We start from the raw sequence: 11,623 nt of genomic DNA, 5'->3' as shown, positions 1-11,623 counted from the left end.
ATAATTTAAACCGTTTTTACAAAAAAAAATCAAGACTGTTACGGTCAAATAGCTATTAAGCCCGAATATAGGGCAAGAACAGACTCTATAAAATGGAAATTCATGGGCTCCATGGGCCCAGATGGAAGAGAATTACACCCTTATGTTCATCAACCTCTAACTGACAATTGGTTAGCATTTTCTTTCACTGTGCATGGAGCCCGCACAGAGTTTTAGCGATCTCTATAATTTTGCTGCCAATAGAAACCACAGATATTTTCTTATCACGGTAGAGTTGTTGCAGATAGCTCAAAATTTCATTCCTTCTCGTTGCTACTCTGAAAGTACAATTACTATTAGACCTCAGGCAGCTCTTATTTGTAACACTTTAATTAAGAAGCATATAACTGAATTTTAATATAAGTGGTTTTCTTTGTAGACTCATGCATTTTCTTTATGAATTTAAATACTTACTCTGAGAAGGGTCCTGCAGGCTTTACCAGACCACCAGAGCACCCCATAGCATAGAAAAAAGCCAGACACCTACTCCAAGGAGGTAAGAGACTAACCTAACTAACATGCTATGCAAATTTCCGATGATCTAACTTGATGGAAGTATAGGCTTAGAAAACCTATAAGGGAGATAAGATAACATCTCTTCAATTATAAACCTCTTTCAGCTCAAAAATCCCAAGATCCTGAATATCTACTAAAGTTATGAAGAGTAATCAGTGAGCGAAATGCAAGGGGCCCTCTGCTCTGCTTTTTAAATTGTATCCTATTCACTGAGTGTCTAAAAGTTGAACATTTTGCTTTGTTTATATGAGCACGGTCTTTACCATCTTTATCTGAAATAATTTCCTTCTAAATTAAGTTCTCACGGGGCAACCAATCAGCTGAATTCTGGAAAAAATGGCCCCAGAGTGGGCCAGATCCTGATGTTACCTATTATAATATTATATGCCATCTCAGGCCTCTTACTGTTTCTCTAATCCTCTCGAGTATCCTTCAGCTACACTCTGGCACCCATCAAGAAGGCTGGAATGTACCAGTGCTCCTGTTTACATGGCCCTCTTCCCATCAAACCACCTGAGACTGCTCCCCCAGCATCTGCTGGAGCCAGACTTCTCATACTTCACCCTCTTATCATGGAGCATTTTTCCAACATCAAACATTCTTTGTCTCCTAAAGTATTGTAATCCTGGCTCTATCCTGATAAGGATGCAGGAAATATTTAAGTACCTTTTTATTAAAGTATAACATGTAACAGAGATAAGGAAAAATGTACAAATTATATGTGGAAGCTCGATGAATTTTTACAAAGTGAACATACCTGTGTAAATGGCACCCAGATAGAGAAACTGAATATTACCTACACCCCGGAAACTCTCCTGTGACCCCTGCCTGTCACTATGTCCCCTACCCTAACAAGGGTGACCATGACACTGACTTCTAAACATAGATTCGTTTTGCCTGGTTTTTCATATTTTATAGAAATCATCAAGTACTGCATTTGTGTCTGGCTTCTTTCGCTCAACACTCTGTGAGATTCAGGTTACTGGAAAATTTTAAACTCAAAAGTGCAATTCTCATTTATCTCTTTTGAGGGTTAGTGTATGGTATAGAGAGGACAAAAATATTTCTTTTAGAAAAGTTAACTGTCAGGGAACCTAAGAATCCAGCCCTCGTAGTTTAGATAGCACTATTTTTTACTTGTTCTGTTTTCTTTTCCTTAGAAATAATACTCTGGTTATAATTCTGTTTCCTGTCAAGAGCTGGATTGAATACAATAAAGCTGTGGGCTTGGGAATGCTGGATGCCTTGCAGAGAAAATGTATCTGAATTCTGGAAAGCAATTATGCTTAGAAGTTAGACTTTACTGTCATGTCAAGTCCCCAGAACATCATCTCTGCACATTTAAAGTAAACCAGGATGTGTTAAATATATTACTTGTTTACAATTGTTTCATTGTTGGTTTTCTGTGTTACGTGCTTTGAAATGTAATCGAACAGAGTCAATGTGGTACAGTGAGAAGAAAACTGAACAACGGATAAAAGATTTTTTTTTTTTTTTTGTCCTGAACGCGGGCTCCTACGACTGTGTCACACAAATTCTCTGAGCCTCCATTGCCCTCATCTCTCAGGCTTGGTATGAAGACCAGAGTGAGATGATGTATAAGGAAGGCTTCACAAACTGTAGTGTCACAGAGTCGTGAGTTATCCAGGCATCGCTGCTCTCTCTCATCCCACACTTGCTTTTCTTATTCATAGTAGATTTTACTCCTTCTGTCTCGCTACTACTTTGTTTCTGTAACTATGTGACCACTCTATTGCCCATTTTCCTTTCCTACCTATCCTTCAAGGCCTAGCCCAAAGTCCAACATTTTCAAGAAGTCTCTGTTATGTGTGCTCACTCCTTTCTCTCTCCTCTTTGGACTCCTGTTGTCCTCATGGTTAATGTTATACTCCTTTGCTTGAAGTTTCCTGTTTGTTTTCTTTTCTCCAATAGCTTATAAAAATGTAAAGACATTTTTCCCCCATGGAGGGTCCGCCAACTTAAAAAGGACATGGTAGGCATTTCAGGCATAAAGTTGATTGCTTGTGAGTTTTATAAAGAAGGGATGAAATCGGTGGTATGCTGGGAAAAGCCCTGATTCGTAGCATATGCTGATGATTCCCATGGTGTAAATACTTCCACCATGGCTGATTGCAAGCTACCCACATGATATCAATCAGCTCACAAAATTCCTGAGTTTTTAACAATCAGCTTTCATGGGCTGATTATGAGTTGGTTCCAGTACCCCACTAGACAAAATGCTAGAAATAAGTTACTTTTAAATAAACATTATAACCTTCTTCCTGAGTCTTAAGAAAATCTGGTATTTGATTGGGTAAAAGTCATTCTGTTACTTCCTAATCTCCCAAAAGAACGTTGGATGTGAACATTTTTCAAGAAATAGATTTACATGGACAGATGCTAGAAGCCAATGCCTAATTTTTCAGCACCATCTTGCTCTGTCTGTCAAGTATGGCAAACACCACAAAGTGATTCATCTGTATCGTGTGTGACTTGGTGTCACCTTAGTTTAAAATGCTACTCTTCTAATCACAGAGCTGTGCTGCAATTTTTAATTTTAAATTTGGAAGTGTTCTCACAGTGGAAATTGTATTCTCAACCTGTTGAAGCTTTGTGTAGAAGGCTCTCAATTGGTGAGCCACATGAGAATGGTCTTGATACTGTAGGAAACTGATCAGAGCTCTAGGGTGTTATGGGAGGGAGGTCAGGGCACCAGGAAGAGTTCCTAAAAACACAGGTACCACAAAGCAACCAAAGACCCTATATATTCCTTGAATGTTTTGAGAGATTATATACGAAAGTCTCAACAATATGCTGAAAATCTTAACAGTAATCATCTGGCTGGCAGAAAAAATACATTTTCTTAAATAACCATTTGAAGTTCATTTTTAAACAATCCATGTCTGTGAAGAAAAAAGCAAAGTAGTTTAGTGAGGTCAGAAGAAGATTCTCAAAAGCCTCAAATTAGATTTAACCGAGAATGTAATACATTTGAACTTTTTACCAAGCCTCAAGCCAGATATTTGAAGGTTTATTATCTCTAGGTCACAAGGAAGGAGTGAAGTAAAATGCACATGAGCATCATCGCACGTGGGAAATCAGGGGAATGGTACAAATGGTTTGCATTCAAAAGACTCTGTAAACAATGAGAAGCAATTCTCTGGAACTGCACAACTCAACATAAGTAGAGTATGTGGGCACTTTGGGCGGAAATGACAGGAGTATGAGATATCGAAGTCCTAACTCACAGTACTTCAGAATGTGACCTTATTTAAAAATAGGATCATTGCAGATGTAATTAGTAAAGATGAGGTCATACCCAAAAATCTTCAACAAATACTAGCAAACCCAACTCAACAGCACATTGAAAGGATTATATACCGTGACCCAGAGGGATTTATTCCTAGACTATAAGAGTGGCTCAACATATGAAATTTAATTAGTATAATGTAACACATTAATAGAATGAAGGACAAAAACCACACGATCATTTCAATTGATTCAGAAAAACATTTGACAAGATCCAGCACACTCTCATGATAAAAACGGTCAACACGCTAGGAATAGAAGGAAACTACCTCCACATAATAAAGGCCAAATATGAAAATCCTACAGGTAACATCATACTCAACAGTAAAAGACTGAAAACTTTTTCTCTAAGATCATGAACAAGATAAGAATACCCACCCTTACCACTTTAATTCAACATAGTATTAGAAGTCCCAGCCAAAGTAATTGAGTAAGAAAAAGAAAAAAAAGGAATCTAAATTGTCTCTGTTTATAGATGACATAATCTTATATGAAAATCTCTAAAGATTTCACACCTAAAAATGTTAGAACTAAATAAATGATTCACCAAAATTGGAGGATGCACAATCAACACACAAAACAAATAACACAATTAAAAAATGGCCAAAGGACTTGAATAGACATTTCTCCAAAGAAGACATGCAAATAGCCAACGAGGATATGAAAAGATGCTCAGCATCACTAATCATTAGGGAAATGCAAAGCCACCTCTTACGCATTATTATGGTTAATATAAAAACAAAAACAAAACCAGGAGATAAGTATTGGTGAGGATGTGGAGTAATTGTAACCCTTGTACACTGTTGATGGAATAATAAAATGGTGCAACCACTATGAAAAATAGTATGACGATTCCTCAAAAAATTAGATATGGAATTACCATATGATCCAGTAATCCCACTTCTGAGTATATAGCCAAAGGAATTGAAAGCAGGGTCTAAGGGAAGCAAACTGCTGTGCTCCGAGTGGGCCTGTGGAGGACCCAAAGCCTCTGGCCAACAGCCCACTAGAAAGTAAGAGATGCCAATAACCACATACATGAGCCTGCATGCTGATGCTCCAGCTGCTGTCAAATTTTCAAATGACTGCAGCCTTGGTCAAGAGCTTGATTGCAATCTCCTGAGAGTCCATGAGCTACCACCTAGCTCAGGCGCCCTTAAATTCCTAATCCACAGAAATGGTGAGATAATAAATATTTGCTGGTTCAAACTAAGATTTGGGGTAGTTTGTCACATAGCAATAAGAAACTAACAGATAACCATGGCACTAACATTCTGAATGAAATGACGACACTTCAGAGAACCATCCCTGTTTTTAAATTCTGGCTGCTGTTTTACATTTATGGGAAAAAGAGCTCCTTGTTTAAAGTGCGTTTGAAATGTTCACAAGCATGGTTGTTTTTATAGTGTTGAGAATGTCACCACTACAAACAATAATCAAATATCAATATCAATAATCGCATATCAAAACTAGAACATGAAGGGGCTTAAATGGGATCACATCAGGATATGACCATTGATGTTCAAGGGACCAAAATATTGTAAACTATTTTCAATAATTAAAAAAGTGGCCTCATATGCCCTGGCAGTATTTTCATTTTATATTCGAGATATTCAGATTATATGCCACATTCCTTGCTGGCACTGCATGCTCCAGATCACAGAACATTGTCTTCCCTCATCATGGTTTTGGAACATTCTACTTTACTGCAATTACAGTTTTCAGGAGTGACAGCTGCTGATTATTATAGAAAAATTGCTTCAGTGCTCTTTCATAAAATTTACATGTTCCCAAATCTAGCATTTTTTGAGATTGTATCCCTATTATGGCTTGAAGATGTGTAGACCCATGTTAAAGATCAAAATAAAATCTAAAGGTATTTTATAGAAATTTCTTTGAATACCTTGGCTACTTTACAGCATCAGGGAGAAGGAATACTAGTATCCTGTGAATTATCTTTTCGACCAATTTTTTTTTTGTTTTATTTGTCCAAATTGTTATTCAAATTATATAGAATGTATAGATTCTCCTTAAAAGAAAAGGTTGGAATAGATGATAATTTTTAAGGTCCATTTTATCTTTAAGGATGTAAGTGTATCTAATAAGTGACCCATGGGGCTAAAATGAGGAATCTTAGGGCTCGTCTAGAAGCCCTCCGGTCAGCTAGTATGCAGCCTCTGCGGAGGGGCCAATTTTCTCTGAAATAGAATGGAAAGCAGATAGGTCATCCTGCTAGGATGGAATCAATGATAGGTCTATCCTGGAGTCTAGGCTATTGGTTGCGGTTCCACAGCAGGTAGGTTGGTTCTTCTTATCAAAAATCAAAGGGAACAATTGGGCAGAACCCTTGGTAAAGGAAGGAAATGGAAATGTGTAGCTAATCCGTGCAGGTGTCACAAAGCTGCAAAAGGAATGTGTGTGTGCAGGGGATGGGTGGGTCCCAATAGATGGAGCCCAATTTGGGGACCCTTTTATATAAGCACATAGATCCTTAGAGGACGGTAAATGCTGGGTAAGTCAGAATGGGTATTTCCAGGTTCCCTTCTATTGATATGTGGCATATTTGAGGAATCAGAACCTTAGAAGCTTACAGAGAAGAGGCTCTGTCAAGATGCAGTTGAAAAAGGAGGAAACACACCAGTTATTTTAACAGAGAATTTCATAGACTCAGTTAAATAGGTATTAGAGGACCGAGAAGACAAGGAGAGACGAGGTAACACAGAGGTAGTCACTACTACTGGAAGCAATGGCCACTCCTAGGCTTGCAGGAACAAATGGAAGAAGTTAGGGCTATCAGAATCTAAAATCTGTGAGCATGAGGCCTGCAGAGCTGGGGCCCACACCTCTGACGAGGCAGATACTAGTTGGCTGGAGCTGGTACCCTTAAGGGGATGGAGAATAATACTGGAAATTGGAACAAACTGTTTCTGGAAACAACTGCTGTCAGGGCAAGGAAGCATGGCTGAGATGACACTGACAGGACCAGCAAGCAAATGGGAAGAAATTCCATCCTGTGTCCTTCATGCCTCCACCCTCATCTAGCACCCCTTACTGACAGAGCCTGACAGGCAGACAGGTGGCAAAGAGGTTTGCAGAGTTCCAGTCCCAGCATCAGAGGGCAGAGTACAGAAAACAGGGCCCGAGCTGAGAGACTATGGTTTAGCAAGTAGGCTAATGTGACAATACACAAAAGAGGGGGTCCTGAGTCAACGTAGGAAGAAAGGCAGCAGGATTGACATTGCTAACAGAGAGTAGTGGGAAGCCATGGAATATACCCTCAGGTGAAAAACATTTAAGCCAGAAATTGGACCCATGGGGGCAGTGGGAAGCACAGGGGGTCAGTGACAGTACAGTCATTTGGCTCAGGCCTCAAGGTAGGGTTTGGATGGGGCTCAATTTCAGCTGTTGTTCAGTGGAAAATTTTGCAGGGTTGCAGGGGAAGTCCTCATCTATTTACATCGGTCATTAAGAAAAAAAGAAGCTCCTGCATTTAGGTTTAGCTCAGAAAATAATTTAGAAAAATTTAACTTGCATATATCCGATGGTGTTGGAATTTAGTTAATAAAATGCAATGAAAAATGATTAGGAGTTTCCTGATAGATCACTAGGTGAAATAGGAAGTTGATGCCCACTTGTCTTCTGAGTTTGAGCAAATGGAGATGGGTGAGTAGGAACTAATAGACACAAATACTACACTTGTATTTGTATTGTAACATACATTTACATACATTGGGAAAGAGTTGGTAAAGCAATACTTCAATACTTCCTTAAAATTCCCCTGCTTGGATCCTCCATGGCCATGCCCAATGCACCCGAGTGGCTCCTGATCGTTTTTTTCCTCATCTATGATCACTTGAACCATTCTGGACTTCCCTCGTATGAGGTTCCAATGCCCTGCCCCATTCCCCTTACAGCAAAGGAAAGTTTGTTTCCACTTAGGGAAGATACTCATTACTGGCTTTCATGTCGAACCAAGATATCAAGCCACTCCGTAAATGGGTCTTCTCTCTTTCCTCTTGATTTGACACCATGGAAGGAGGATTCATTTCGAGAAATGTATGATTATTTTTCAGCATCACTGATTCTGCTGAAATAGATTCTGAAGAGAATTACCCAGAGCCACAGCCTCAGAGGAAGCAAGAGCTTCTGATGTCAAGCAGACCCGAAGCTCAGAAAAGACGTTGTTATGACCCAAATAGGATGTGTCATTAAAGGCACAACCTCGGTTCCAAATAGAAGATCAGAATTGGAATAAACTGATAACGATGAAAGAATATTGCAAAAGCTTCTAAAGTATACCCTTGATTTTGTTTTACTCAACGGTGTCCTCTTTCAAGCTATCAGATCTGCTTTTTAATACTTATGCTTTAACAAGGGTTCCTATTTTTATAAAGTACTAATGGAAAACCGAGTGGTCACAATAAAGCTGTACTGGCGGTGGTGTACCTGCTCTCAAGGCAAGTTCTTAAGAGCAAATGGCCTTGTAAGCTTTGAACTTGCAGTTGGAAAGATCCAAATTAATGATAATAATGTACATAAGAAAAACGTCGAGAAAATTGTTCCCTCTTTTATTCCTGGCCATTTTCTGAAGCAAGCCCTACTAGTAATTTTTTTATTCATAGCTAGGTTCATGGCTATTTTCATGCCATGTGTCCTTATCAGACAAATCCAGGAAGTAATCATAAACTCTGTCACTTCTGAGTAATAAGGCTGGGCTGTGTTTCATCATAACCTCCAGCATTTATCATATCCAGAGGATGTATAAACGTGTACTACAAAACAATTGTCATACCTGTGAATAAGCGTTTTCCTCAACTGCAGCCTGTTGGATTGGAGGTGTTAAGGGGAAGGCGAAATTAAGCTCAATCAAGTTTAATCCAAAAAGAGCATACAAAATATTCTCTTGCAATATTTGCCTTAAAGTTTTCCAGCTGGGGCCTTCACCTATTGTTTATGAGTTAAAGCTCCTGAAAGCATTTCCATTTTGAGCTTTTTACCCTTTAGTTTGATCCTAGAGTTCCCATGAAAGAAACCTGTCCAAGAGTCTCAGATGCTGACCAACCATCCTGGGTTCCTGGATCCCGGAACTTCAGTGCTAAAACCAGGCAAGTTCCAGGCAAACCAGGAGGAGCTGGTCACCCTGCAGATGGATGGTTTCCCCTGGCAGGCCTTGACTAAAAAATTCTTCAGCGGGCTTCTTCGTTGCCCAGATTCAATCTCTCTATGTAACAACTTGTAGCAATAGCTTTTAGCAGGCTTTTTGTTGTTTTTGTTGTGTAAAAGCAGGCGATTTGTTGTTATGCAAATATATATTTTAATTGTTTAAGACGGGGATCAGCAAATCCTGCCCATCACCGGTTTTTCGCATTTTTTATTTTTATTTTTATTTTTTAGGTTTTCACATTTTTAAGTCAGTTTTTCAAAAAAGGTTATACAACAGAGATTTTTCTGTACCCCATTCCTCAAAGCCTAAAATATTTACTATCTGCTCCTTTACAGAAAAAAATTGCTGACCTCCAGTCTGATATATTTAGCTATAGAAATATCTTATAGCCAAAGCACTGGGCCCCTTTTCCTGATATGATAAGACATATGTCTTAATTACAATTTGCCAAAAATTCTTTTGTAAACTCTATATCGTTTTGCCATACAGTGCTTTATATGTGTATGAGAAATAGAAAATGTTAAATTGCTGAACTTTTTTCTAAATTCACAATGATCACTTATAGTTCTTCTTCTCTCTAACTTGAACAAAACGGTAGAAATTGTATAACTAACCCCTCTTATTTAATAGATGAGTAAACCAGGGCTAGAGAGAATGAAGCGTCTTGACAGAGCTCACTCACAGCTAGTGGACGAAAGAGCCAGAACTAGAACATCGCCTGGGTTCCGGCATTCTTTCCATTATACCAAACTGCTGTTGTCATTCAGGATGGCAATTGAAAAAATGAATCACTGTTAAATCGTTGCATCCCAATGTATTCTCCTGGACAATTCATACTCCCGGCCCCCACGAGGCTAAGAAAGAGATGTCCTTACTATCTCTATAGAACAATATTCCCCCAATTTACCTGCCAATTCAGTTGCCTGTGACAGTCTGTGCTTTAGACCTGGGTTTCGGGCCAGGCTTCCCACCACGGAGGCACATTAGAATTGCCGTGTGTGAGTGTGTGTGTGGTTTTGTTTTAATACCATCCTCAGATGTTCTGATTCGGCCAGTCCGATTGGCGCCTAAGAAATGAGTATGTGTTTAGGGCACAATTGATTGTAATATGAACCACTGTGTTCGAATATATGACACTGTGTTTTATAGAAAGTAAAACTATTTTTACAAATAGTGAAATAGCTTCACCAGAGAGCATCACTCTTATTTTGTAAGTGTCTCAGGTCTGGTTGGTTCCTAAACGATAAAATAATTTCAATTAGGAACTTTAAAGGAAAAAACTGTATATTATACAGACTATATCATAAGATAATTGAAGATGGATTAAGGCAATTCGATTTGGTTTCTATTTTATGTTCCTCTTTATAAAATCTGTTATGATCATCTGCACTTTCTTTTGTGGCATCTAAAATCTACTTCACCCTGTGAAGAAGACAGTTATTTAAATTGTATACCAATGGCTATAATAACCAGTGATTGATAGGACCTAGTGTTTGGGATTTGGAGTAGTTTGGTCAACATATAGCTACTAGGATAGAACGACTGGCATCTAAGGAAAACGATATGTTTTTCAATACATCTATATTTATATATGCATATGTGTATGTGCATATATAGGATTACAAATGTTCTGATTTGTAAATATCGTACTGGAAAAAATTTGATTAAAACATATTAAATAACAAATCTACTATGACATATGATTTTAAATATAAATTTGATTATGTATAAACATATATATGTGTGTTTGAACAATGCATATTGTATCCCAATAAATCATTTTTTAAGAGGATATAAACATTTCCAAGTGAGGAGAAAGAATTCTTCAATCAAATTTTATGCCATTTGGAATATATTTAAGACTCAGCTGAGTGTGAAGTAAAAGACATGTTGTTGGCTGTAAGAAAGTCAAATTATTGGATGTAGGAAAATTTTCACCCCTCTGTGCTCAATATAAAATTATCTAAAATTTTACATCCACTGCATAGATCAAATCTTTCAAAGATACAGCCAAAGATGAGAAATTGTCACTTAGGTCCTGTTTCTTTGTCAAAAACTGTTCAATATTTTAAAAATAGCAAGCATGAGGATAGAAGTCCCCCAAAGTACTCGTTTACCAATAGCAATTTGTCTCAATAAGAATTTGTAAATTAAAATCACAAAGAAAGTTACAGAGCGGAGTTTCTCAGCCTCAGCACTATTGACATCTTGAGCCAAATAAGTCTCTATGGTGTCAGCTGTCCTGCGCGTTGTAGAATGTTTAGCAGCATCCCTGGCCTCGACCCACAAGATGCCAGCAGCATGCACACCCCTTAGTTGTGACAACTAAAAATGTCTCTGGACACTGCCCAGTGTCCACTGGGGGCAGAATCACCCGCATTGAGAACCACTGGTGTACAGTATATAACACTGGCCTCAAACTTCAGAGAAGGGAAATGGTTTAGGACAATGAAAATGTGAAGTTACTTTCTCATTAAATATCTTTTCTCCCTTTCGGCATAAAATAATAAGATGGCCGACTCTTGAGAAGAGGTGCTGTGAGATCAACAGTGATTCGGTCTCTATGATGGTATTAGTAACTGCCAACTGACTCTC

Source organism: Pteropus vampyrus, unplaced genomic scaffold (assembly GCF_000151845.1).
Source record: "Pteropus vampyrus isolate Shadow unplaced genomic scaffold, Pvam_2.0 Scaffold81, whole genome shotgun sequence".
Classification (NCBI taxonomy): domain Eukaryota; kingdom Metazoa; phylum Chordata; class Mammalia; order Chiroptera; family Pteropodidae; genus Pteropus; species Pteropus vampyrus.
This window is presented reverse-complemented; position numbering follows the sequence as displayed.